Source organism: Peromyscus leucopus, chromosome 8a (assembly GCF_004664715.2).
Source record: "Peromyscus leucopus breed LL Stock chromosome 8a, UCI_PerLeu_2.1, whole genome shotgun sequence".
Lineage (NCBI taxonomy): Eukaryota > Metazoa > Chordata > Mammalia > Rodentia > Cricetidae > Peromyscus > Peromyscus leucopus.
The window spans coordinates 13,140,680-13,153,154 of NC_051085.1; positions in this window are offsets into that span (position 1 = coordinate 13,140,680).

Below are 12,475 nucleotides of genomic sequence, written 5' to 3' on the forward strand. Positions count from 1 at the left end.
TTATATGAAGACGATCTAAATTAAAACAAAAAATAATGGGAAAGACATAGCTCTAACTTATTTCTTATCACCAAATGAAGCTTCCAGTACTGGAATTGGGTTATAGAAATCCTCAAAGAGGAGGCAAAAACAGTATTAGCAGTAGAGGAGGTGGAGGACATCAAGAAAATAAGACTGTCTAAATCAGTGGTTCTCAACCTGTAGAGTGAAACCCCTTTGGGGGTAGAATGGCCCTTTCACAGGGGTCACCTAAAACCATTGGAAAACACAGATATTTACACTATAAATCATAATTGTAGCAAAATTATGGTTATAAGGTAGCAATGAAATAATTTCGTGGTTGGGGCCACCACAACACGAGGAACTTTATTAAAGTGCCACAGCTTTAGGAAGGTTGAGAACCAGTGCTCTAAATCAACATGATCATCTCTCTTAGGAACTGGAAGAGACTGAGGCCACAAACACAGGGCTTGCATGGGAGAAGTGAACACATGCCGTGTGCACATGCCTTCATCCCTAACCTAGAAACAATCTCCAGTTGATAACCACTTGCTAATGAAAATTTAGTTTCCTAAAAGGAAGTCTCATTGGGGAAACAAACTACTCTTTAGTAGGCTGCATGTCCAGTAGTAGATGGCCACCAGAAGACACACTCAACAGCATGTTTGGAGGTTCTTTGTATAATAATATCATATCAGGGTTTTTCCTTTTCTTTCTTTTTTTTTTTTTAAATTTCATCTTATTATTTTTCATTTTATACACACACATATATTATTATTCTTCAAGTCCTTTGCATACATATTATGACTTATAGTTTAATGTTCTTATGAGATTCCTAAGTGTGTAAATGAACACACTTTGTTTATTTTGTTTCTTGTGCCTTCCCTTGGGATCACTTCATTCTGTTTGTTTTGTCCAATTCCAGTATGTAAGCTTTTACTTTATTTTATTTTTATCCCTTAAAGCCCATTTGTTTTCTGAGGTAACAGAAATGGGGTCAACTCTCATGGCAGGGGAGGTGTACAGGAGTTAGGAAGAGTCAAGGGAGGGGAAACTGTAATCCGGATACATTATGTAATTAAAAAAGTCTATTTTCAATAAAAAATAAAAAATAAAAAAAAATTCTATATCTCTCCATTTAACTTCTTCCCTGAAAGTAACTCTGCCAGGAACAATTTTGTTTTCTTCAGCAAAATTGGCATAATTTCAGGGAGAACCTTCTTCTTTCCTACTTTGTCTGTTGTTCACTCATTTAGTCAAGTAGTTCCTGAGCAACTGGAATCTAGTCATTTCTTCATCTGCTTTCCTTAAGGGACCTACATATTTTTTGCATACTTCATCAGCACTAATCATCACAGGCAGAAAAACTGAAAATCCTATGACTTTTTTTTATATCGATCATGGCTTTCTAAGTCCAGCTGTGAGTGCAGAACCTCTTCATTTTCATGTAGCGACAGAAACTGCTGCACTTTATATTCATAGACCAAGGAAAGCAAATGCGTTTATGCTTCACCAACATATTCTTCAGTTACATGCAATGCCTTCCATATTTTTCACGGGTTTGTAATTTATTCCAAAGTACATATGCAAACAGTGCTATAACCTTTGAAGTAGGAAATCTGTCTGCAGGTAATATTCTCGTCCTGTCAGAGGCACCCAGCTAAGTGATATTGATGGGACTTTAATGATAGAAATTAATTACAGGGTTGAGTTGTTTCTCACCATTGTGTGCCACCGTGTTGTCACATTGCTTTCAGCTCCAGTTCCCCCTGCCACTTGTCTCTCAAGAAAGTTTTGCCTATAATTGAGGTGTGCGCATGTTTATCTCAGTTTGAACATATGTGTGTAAGGGGCGGGGGTGAGAGAGCGGCATTTATTTGCTGATCCCAGAGTGTGAGGACTGTTTTGCGTTTTTAGGTCACTTCTGTTTCACAAATTCTTCATGATTCTGGGAATTATTTCAGTGAAGAGCACATTCAAAACACTAAATTCTGGAACCCAGAATGGTTGCTGGCCGTTTATTAAACAAAATAAAGCTAACATGAAATTTTCTAAGCTTTGACATATTACATTGATAGTATCCTATATTAATATGTGTCTATATTCACTTGCAAAATATTATTGATTAAGCCATGGTTAGAGGAAATGTGTTGTAGCATGATGATCATTAAAATCAGTTTTTTTGTGGTCGTGGGCATAACTCCTCACCCCTACACACACATGTTCACTCAAATGCATTTTGAGTGAACATAAGTGTGTGGGTTACTTCTCAATGTGCATGTGGAGGCCAGAGGTCTAGCCCAGATAGTTTTCTCTATCAGTGTTCAACTTATCTTGGAGGACAAGATCTCTCACAAAACTTGAAGCTCTTCAATGTAGGCAGACTGAATAATAAACAATAAATGTCCCCAGTCCCCTGTCTTCTCTTCTCAGTACTGGGTTCAGCTGCTTCACCAGGATTTTGTGCATTTGCTGAGATCCAACTCAGGCCCTCCTGCTCGCAATGCAGACACGTGGACTGCTAACCTAGCTCCTCAGCATCATGATCACAGAATTTTGAAGCATTCTCAAGGAAAAAGGAGAGACCTCAAGATTGAAAAGGACTAAGGATCTTACAGCAGGATCTTGAGAAAATGTTAGAGGCTAATAAACCACAGATGAAAATGACTGAAATCTAAGAGTGCTTAAAATCAGAGAGGATACAACAGTATCAGTGAAAAAATGCAGTTGAAAACAGCTTTTGATTATGAGCTGAACCAATGTGTGTGTGTGTGTGTGTGTGTGTGTGTGTGTGTGTGTGTGTGTTTGTGTGTGTAAATACATGTTACATGTGCTATCACAAATTGCTACTTGTATGTATGTTTTTAGAGCTGACCCTTTGGCACTGAACATCCAATTGGTGTGTTTTTCCTTATGGAAGGCCCAATTGTTGGGATATATATACTTAATTAAATAAACACCTCTACCTTCCAATTTGGCAGCAGCAGTTTGACATTACCATGGAAAATGAATGAAAATTACTACATCCTGGTCAAAATTTGGTGAAATCAGTGTTTAAGATTTTTAGGATTTTAATAAAACATACTTGTACCCCTTTACTTGAATGTGCAGTTTCTTAAGGATTTACAATGTTAATCATCTTTTAACATGATCATTTTCCATCTTCATGTGTCCTGTGCATTGGTTCAAGTCTCTTCTTGGTACTCTTGTTCATTTTCTCATTCTTGAGTTTTAAATTTTTTTTACTATCATTTTAATAAACAGTCTTTTTTATGATTTATATTTTGCACAGATTTTTCTTACAGACTGTTGTTTATGTTTTAAGTTTCTTGATATTTTCATATTCAAAGAAGCCTAGCTTATCAACACTTTGTTTCCTGAACTGTAACTGTTGTGTTATATTTACAAGCATTATTACATCCAAGAATACCCAGTGTTCATTCCTATGTTAATTTTTAATTTCAACTTCAAGAGTTTTTGTTTGTTCGTTTTTATTTTGCACTTTACATTTCAGTATATGATACATTTGGAGTTAATTTTCTTGTGAAAGGTTCAAAGTTTGTGTCTAGATATATTTTATTATTGGTGGATATCCAGGGAAAACAGCACCATAAATGCTGAAGACCCTTCTTCGACCAGTTGCATTGTCTTTGCTCCTTTATCAGAGACCAGTTGGCTATGTCAGTGTGGATTTATTTCCTGGTTTCTATTATGCTGTACTTTCCTACTGGTTGAATTCCTCACCAATATTGCACAGTCTAGATTCCTGCAACTGTGGAGTAAGGCCTTACAGCCATGTGATATCAGTCCTCCACCTTTGTCTCAATGTCACAAGTTATCATTATCCACTCATCAGTGCATGAACTTCTAGTCTGTTTTCATTTTCAGGATCTGCTGATAGAGAAGAATGAACAGGGAAGATGAAGTAACTCTCCAGTCAGATATGAGGCCATTTGAATAGATGTTCAAGTGGAAAATCTGTCTCATGTAGTAGAACTACTTAGAGTTTTTAGGTAAAATTCAACACTGATTTCCACAGTAGCTGCCCCAGTTTGCATCCCCACAGGCACTGAGTACGTGTTCCCATTTCCTCACCTCTAAGTTTGTCAGTATTTGTGTGTTTGATATTAACTATCCTAACTGGAGCAAGATGAAATCCCCAAACACCTTTGATTTGTATTTCACTAATGGTTAGGGATGTTGGGCATTAAAAAACAAACAAACAAATGTGCTTTTCAGCCATTTGATTTTCAGTGTTTGAGAACTGTTCATTTTGTTCCATGCCCAATTTAAAAATTTTTATCTTGTTTTTCATTTTTTTGAGAATTTTATATACCAGGACCATATTTACATAATTTCCATCCTGCCATCTCCCTCTCTAATTCTCCCCATACCCATTCATTCTCTCACAAATTTATGACCTCTTCTTTAATTGTATATATATATATATATATATACAACCTGCTGAGTTCACTTGGTGTTGCTCATGTATATTAGAACTACTTACACCCCCCTGAATACATATGCAAATACGTGTGTGCACGCTGCATGTGCTCGTGCTATCTAATTATATTTAAGGTCTGATCAAGATGAAGGAATTTATGCTTGTTACTGTAAATTTAGCCAACTACCCATGGATGGTGAGGTCATGGATCTCAGAGAACCTACTTACTTAACTAATATAATTCTCAACTGCATTCTAAATACCTATTCTTATATCCACAGAAAAAATATAGTGTTCATCCTGCATTAAAGAAGCTTCTTTTTTCAGCAAATGGAGACCATCAATGAAATTCACAACTGGTCAAAACACAGAGAACAAGTGATTGTGTGGTGTGTGTCCAAAATTGATACACTTACAACAAAACCTCTACCCCTGAGGCTCAGAAGAGAAAGAATATCTCAGAAGAAAAAGAAATAGTATAAAATCCTAGAGACTAGGATGTCTGCTGTGAGATAGTGTCCTGAAGTCTTAATAATATAGGTGCCTAAACAAGATAGGAACAATGACATTATTTGACATTTTAATGTGGATAAGGCAAATCTCAAGGATCTTCCCCTAAATAAAGAGCTACAAGGACTGAATGACTGTTGAGAGAGGGAGAATCAGTCATTGCCTGAGTCCCCTGGTAGTTCATATCCCAAGTGGTCAGATCTAAACACACACACACACACACACACACACACACACACACACACACACGTGATACCATGTCCCATTTTTACAATTGGGTTGTTCATTTTCTTGATGTTTAGGTTTTTTGAATTCTTTATGTGTTCTGAATACTAACATTTTTCACATGTATAGCTGGTAAAAAAATATTATTCTCATTCTCCATTGGAATGATGGTATCTTTTCCTGTACAAAAAACTCATTAAACTCAGTGGGTCACAAAATAAAAACAAAAATAAAACATTAGGATAGTATTGTTGTGGATAGTTGATATTGAGCAGGTGGGTAATAGTATGGGAGTGCAAGTGTAACCAGAATTATGATATACATGTATAAAATTGGCAAAGAATAAATTAATGCAAATTAAATTTAAAAAGAGAAAAAAGTTATTTTCATGAGGTTCTATTCATTAACTAACATTTGGTCTTACTGATATATACTATGAAGGTTCTGTTCAGAAAGTTCTCTATTATACCAACAAGTTAAAACATGTTTCGCTTCTATCAGATTCAGGGCATCAGCCTTATGCTGATGTCTTGTGTCCATCTGGAGTTGAGATTTGTGTAGGGTGAGAGATGAGAATAGAATTTCACTATTCTACATGTAGCTATCTTATTGGACTAGTACAATTGGTTGATGATGCTGTCTTCAGTATGTATTCCTGGCCTCTTTGCCAGAAATTAAGTGGCTGTAGGAGTATGAGTATGGGCTTATATGTGGGGCCTCAATTCTATTCTACTGATTGATGTTTTTGTTTTTAAGGCAGGACCATGCTGTTTCTTTTACCATATCTTTGAAGTATAACTTGAAAATCTGAGATTCTGATATATTCATCAGTTCCTTTATTGTTCAGAATTTTGGGCTTTCTGGATCTTCTATGTTTTCATATAAAATTTAAGATTGTTTTACCTGAAGAATTGTATTAGAATTTGATGAAATTTGCACTGAATCTATAGATTGTTTATGTTATGATGACAGGATGTACAATATTAATTTTACTAATCCATAAGCAGGAGAGTTTTTCCATTTTCTTGTATCATCTTCAATTTACTTTTCACTTAAAGTTTTCATTGCACAGTCTTTTACTTCCTTAGTAAGATTCATTCCAAGATAATTTTTGAGGCTATTGTAAATGGTATGATTTTCCTGATTTCTTTCTCAGTATGCTTGTATTTGGTATATAAGAAGGATACTAGGTATTGTGTATTCATTTTGTCTCTTGCTGCCTTGATGCTTACATTGATCATTTTAGGAGTTTTCTTGTGGATTCTTTTAGCATCTTTTATGTATAGAATCATGCCATCTATACGAATACTTTGATTTCTTCTTTCCTTGCATTCTTTTCAGCTCCTTCACTTATCTTTTTCTCCAGATAAGACTTGAAAAACTAAACAAGAAATGGGTATGGGAAGAATGTTTATCTTTGTCTTATTCTAAACTTTAGTGAAAATGCTTTGAGATTTTTGTGTGTTTCAAGAAGATGCTGGATATGGGTTCGTAATTCATCAGCTTTGTTATGTTGTAATATGCCCCCTGTATCCCTACGTTTTCTAAGACTTTAATCATGAAAGAAGGTTCAATTTTGTCAAAGACCTTTTCTGCTTCTAATGAGATAATCACATAGCTTCTGTCCTCAAGTCTATTTATGTGATGGATTAGATTTATTAATTTACATATATTGAACCATCCCTGCACCTCTGGGATGAAGTTGACTTGATCATTGTGGATAATCTTTATATTTGCAGAAAGTTTTTATCCAGTCGTGGATAGAAATAATTATTACCATGAACTGAAAAGACTTACTCCAGAAGAGAGCTGATTCAATTTTTGAGTAACAGCTCACATCATATCAACATGTTGAAGAACACAATTTGAATAGCTATAGTAATAGTTATATAAATGAAGTTTTATATATATATAAAGCTCCTCATAAAATCCATCATACCTTCCTAAGAAATGAGAAAACTAGGAACAAAGGAGAGCTGTTTCCAATTTTAATTTGCAAGAGTGCCTACAAAACAAAATCTGCAATTAGTAACATGGTGCACAGTAAGAAACTAGACTCTGAGACACACCAGCCTGGTCATTATGATAACGCTTTCTATCCACTGTTACACTGTGTTTGCTTTTGTGTTTTGTCAACTAGATACAAACTAGAGTCACACAAGAAGAGGGAACCACAACTGATGCATTAGCACCATTGATGATTGGTCTGTCAGTCATTTTCTTGACTGATTATTGATGTGGGAAGAACCAGCCTACTGTGTGTAATGCCATCCCTGAGTAGGTGGTCCTTGGTAGCATGTGAAAGCAAGCTGAGGAAGCCACAGGAGACGAGCCCTTAAGTGGTATTCCTCCGTGTCCTCAGTTTCAATTCCTGTCTTTAGGCTCCTGCTTGAGTCCTTATCCCAACTTCTGTTAATGATGGAATGTGACATAAAAACAGAAACAAAACCCCTTTTCCTTCCCTGACCTGTTTTTGGTCACAGTGTTTACCACAACTGAAACAAAATCAGGACAAGTCTATTTACTAGTATTTTGTTGAGGATTTTTTTTAAACTAATGTTCATAAATGCATTGCTAAGCAATTTTGTTTCCTTGTGATGTCTTTCCCTGGGTTTAATGAGCTGGGAAGAAATCATTGCTTCGATTTCCTGGAATAGTTAAGAAGGATAGGTAGAGTGCAGAGAATTAGAATCATTTTTCTTTATTGTTCAGTAGAATGTACCAGAGAACTTATGAAGGTCTGACATTTTCTGGGTGATGCAGTTCAAGTTGCTTAATAGCTAGGGTGTATAAGATTTGTAGAGACCTTGCAAACATGCTAACCAAAATAAAAATTAAAAGAAAGAATTTTCTTTACTTGATTGGGACTATTTGGATTGTTAGGCTTTTTGGTGATTTTTGCAGATTGTGCTTTGCAAGGAATTGGTACAGTTCACGCAGTCTTAAACACTCACCAGCAGTTTATTCTTTAATTATTTGGATATTCTTAAGGTCTGTGTTGATCATTTTCCTTGTTTATACTTATAATGTGTGTTTTCTCAAGTCTTTCCTTCAGTTAGCTTGAATAGTGATTTATCAATTTTATTGCTCTCAAAAGAGCACATTAATTTTACTTGTCTTCTATGATTTCATGACTGCATTTTCATTGACTTTTCTATTTCCCTTTATCTTAAGCTGGAATCATAGATTTGTTTTCTATATTTATTTAATGCATACTGCAGAGGCATAATAGTGCATTTGTGGTTTAAGGTGAATATTGATGGTTTGATGCCTCATACATTAATTATTTTTCCTTGTTTATTTTTCTTTTTATTTAGTAATTTTTTTTTGCTTGTATGTGTTTTCTGCCTTCCGAGGTTTTAATTGAACATTACATATACTTTTGTTTCTTCATTTTCTTAGCATGTCAGTTACAGTTATTTGAGTTTTACTTTTTTAAAAAAAATTTTAGATGTACCATATATATTATAATGTACATTTTAAATTAATCAAAAATCATTTTCAACTAATGCTATACTGCTTTACGTGTCATGTAGTATTTCAAAATAATAACATATTTCTTTTTTTTCTTTTTTAATTAAGAGATTTTCTAATCATTTTATATATCAACCACAGATTCCCCTGTCCTCCCTCCTCCTGCCCCTCAGCATTTCCCCCAGCAGACCCCCATTTCCACCTCCTTCAAGGCAAGGTCTCCCATGGGGAGCCAGCGGAGCCTGGTACACTCAGTTGAGGCAGGTCCAAGTCCTCCTCCCTACACCAAGTCTGAGCAAAGTGTCTCACCATAGGCACTAGGCTCCAAAAAGCTGGCTCATGCACTTGGGACAGGTCCTGATCCCAGTGCCTGGGGCCCCTCTAAACAGTTCAAGCTAAACAACGGTATGGTGGTATTGTGTTCCCCAAAATATTGTACACCCTAATAAAGTTATCTGGGGTCAGAGACAGAACAGCCACAATATTAAACAAAAAGTTAAGGCAGTGGTAGCACATGCCTTTAATCCTAGCATTCCAGAGGCAGAAATCCATGTGTTCAAGGATATAGCCAAGCATGGTGGCTCATGCCTTTAATCACAGAAAGCGAACCTTTAATCCCAGGGAGTGATGGTAGAAAGCAAAAAGATATATAAGGCATGAGGACCAGAAACTAGAAGCATTTGGCCTGGTTAAGCTTTTACCTGGTTAAGCTTCAGGCTTTCGAGCAGTAGCAGTTCAGCTGGGAGCGATTCGGATATGAGGACACAGAGGCTTCCAGTCTGGGGAAACAAGATCAGCTGAGAAGTTGGCCAGGTGAGGTTAGCCGTGGTTTGTTCTGTCTCTCTGATCTTCCAGTGTTCACCCCAATCCTTGGCTCTGGGTTTGTTTAATTAATAAAGACTCTTTAAGATTCATGCTACACAACTGTCTCGCTTATCTAGAGCGTCTTTTCCAGTACCATGAGGGCTCCACAGCTATTGGTCCACAGTTCATGTGTTTCCACTAGTTTGGCTAAACTCCTTCAGTAATGTGGCAGGATACAAGATTAACTCAAAAAATTCAGTAGCCCTTCTATATATAAATGATAAAAAGGGCTGAGAAAGAAATCAGAGAAACATCACCCTTTACAATAGCCACAAATAATACAAAATACCTTGGGTAACTCTAACTAAACAAGTGAAGGACCTGTATGACAAGAACTTTAAGTCTCTGAAGAAAGAAACTGAAGATATCAAAAATGGAACGATCTCCCGTGCTCATGGATAGGTAGGATTAACATAGTAAAAATGGCAATCTTACCAAAAGCAATCTACAGATTCAATGCAATCTCCATCAAAATCCCAACACAATTCTTCACAGACCCGGAAAGAACAGCACTCAACTTCATATGCAAAACCAAAAAACCTAGGATAGCCAAAAGAATCTTGTACAACAAAGCAACCTCTGGAGGCATCATCATCCCTGACCTCAAGCTCTACTATAGAGCTATAGTAATGAAAACAGCTTGGTACTGGCATAAAAAAACTGACATGTGGACCGATGGAATCGAATTGAAGACCCAGACATTAATGTCACTTAATTTTTGACAAGGAAGCCAAAACAGTACAATGGAAAAAAAGAAAGCATATTTCTAATACTTTTTTGCAAATCCTGTGCCATTACTGTTTTTCACTTCACTTACATCTAAATGCATATATATAGTAATAAATACTTTGAGTGCTTTCTTTCTCTTTGCTTTTCTGTTATAGAACTTTCTTGACATTTTGGTTCTTAATGTAGCATTTAACAGCTTAGCCATCTCTCCAGCCTCCATCACAGAACTTTGTTATTTTATTTCAAGCTCAGAGTGTCTTTATCCAGCTATGCCTGGTCTACCACTATTCCAATTAACAACATCTTCCATTTATGCTAGGGTGCTTCTGAGTTTTAAATTTTTGTTTAGGCCCTTTCTTAGAATTTTCCCAACTCCTTCCGTTCCCACCTATTCTTTCACGTTGTCTGCTTTTCCCTGTTAAATATTGAATATGTAAATTGTAATTTTATAAAGTCCTAGTATGATAATTTCAACACTTTTCTTTCTCGCAGTGTCTAGAATGCTTCCTTCATCTCTTCAATCTTTTTGTCAAGTTCAGTTGTGCCTTGTGCTTTGTTTTTCACTGATATAGTGTGTAAAAGGAACTGCACCATAGAAGCCTCAGGAATGCAGTGGTTGGAAGCAGAGAAGGAGAGGTTTTGAATAATCTTTTGATTAGGTCACAGTCTTTTAGTGACTATTTACCTACAGAATTTTAACTTCTCCAGTGTCTTTTTGTTGTTTTTGATTCTTCTATGGGACTTATTCCTGAATTTATGTATTTACCTCTCCTCAAGTGGGAAGCTACAGGACTTGGAACAGAAACTCTGCACTTTCATTTTCCATGTCCACAAGGAAGATGATTTTCTGGAGTTGGACATTTCCTATCACCTGGCTCAGGTATGGTCTCACATAACCACTTGGGACAGCAGCCTCTCCTGAAAGTGGGCAGAAAAGCAAACAGCTGGTGCACATCCAATGGTTGCTTCTCCTTTCTTCCCTAGCTGGAAACTTGAGGGTTTTTTCCAACATGAACCTCCTAGAGGTTCTAGAGGTGAAACTCACAAAAGTGGGAGGCTTCCCTGTGAGCAGCTTGTCCTGCAGACTTCACCCAGCTGGAGGGTAAACTCTGAGCCACTAGCAATTCTATTGCAGTGCAAATTTCTTTCTACTTCCAGTGTCTGTAGTGATTTCTGCTCTAATATAACCTTATCAATCCAAGTTGGGCATCAGTAGTGTGTCTTGTGGCCTTCCTTCCCTGACAGATCTAAGGAGTGCTAATGTTTCAGTCTTTCACTTTTATAGTTGTTATAATGCAATGCTATATCGAAGCTAAACTGGCCTGATTTCTTTTCCAATTTATTAAACTTAACCTAAGAAAATGAAGGAGCTTTAACACCTATCTCCTTATTCTACAGACAGATAAATTATTTCAGACAGATAGGGTGATTCCCCCCTCCACCCCCAAGGACATGCAGACAGCTGTTTGTAGACCTCTGATGTATCTTTGTGTTATAATTCAAGAAAAAAAATCATGATAAATTAATAAAAAAAAAAACTAGTTCAGGGCTGTTTTTTAATTTTTTATTTATTTATTTTTATTTTATTTTATTTATTTATTTTTGGTTTTTCGAGACAGGGTTTCTCTGCATAGCTTTGTGCCTTTCCTGGAGATCACTTGGTTCGAGACTGGCCTTGAACTCACAGAGATCCGCCTGGCTCTGCCTCCGAGTGCTGGAATTAAAGGTGTGTGTCACCACCGCCCGGCAGGGCTGTTTCTTAAACTTCCAGTTTTTCTTAATAGCTAGAAGTCATTGATAGAAAAATTTTAAAAGAGGATACTGTTGTATGACCTTGAACAAATACTTCAATGCTTTCTTTTTTACAGGTTTCCATGTGCATGCTTGTGTCTCAGCCACCAATGACTAGTCTACTTAGTGGCTGTAATTTTCATAATGATATAGTTTATATTTTTCCAACTACATGTGACACTATCAATCTAAGGTTCCTATCGTTTTAACATCGTTAGTTGTTTCAATTCAGCTTTTTCATCAATTAATCAATGCCTCATCAATAAGCTTGATGTGAAGATCTGGTGTTACCAAAGAGTCTTCCGTGCTTTATAACCAGGAGAAAATCTTGCAAAGTCATTGTTTTATTGATCCAACAATAGCTGCTGTAAGGCTATTTGAAAAAAAAAGGAGAAGAACTAAGGTTGTCCCAACATGGGGCAATATTGCCCATGTGTT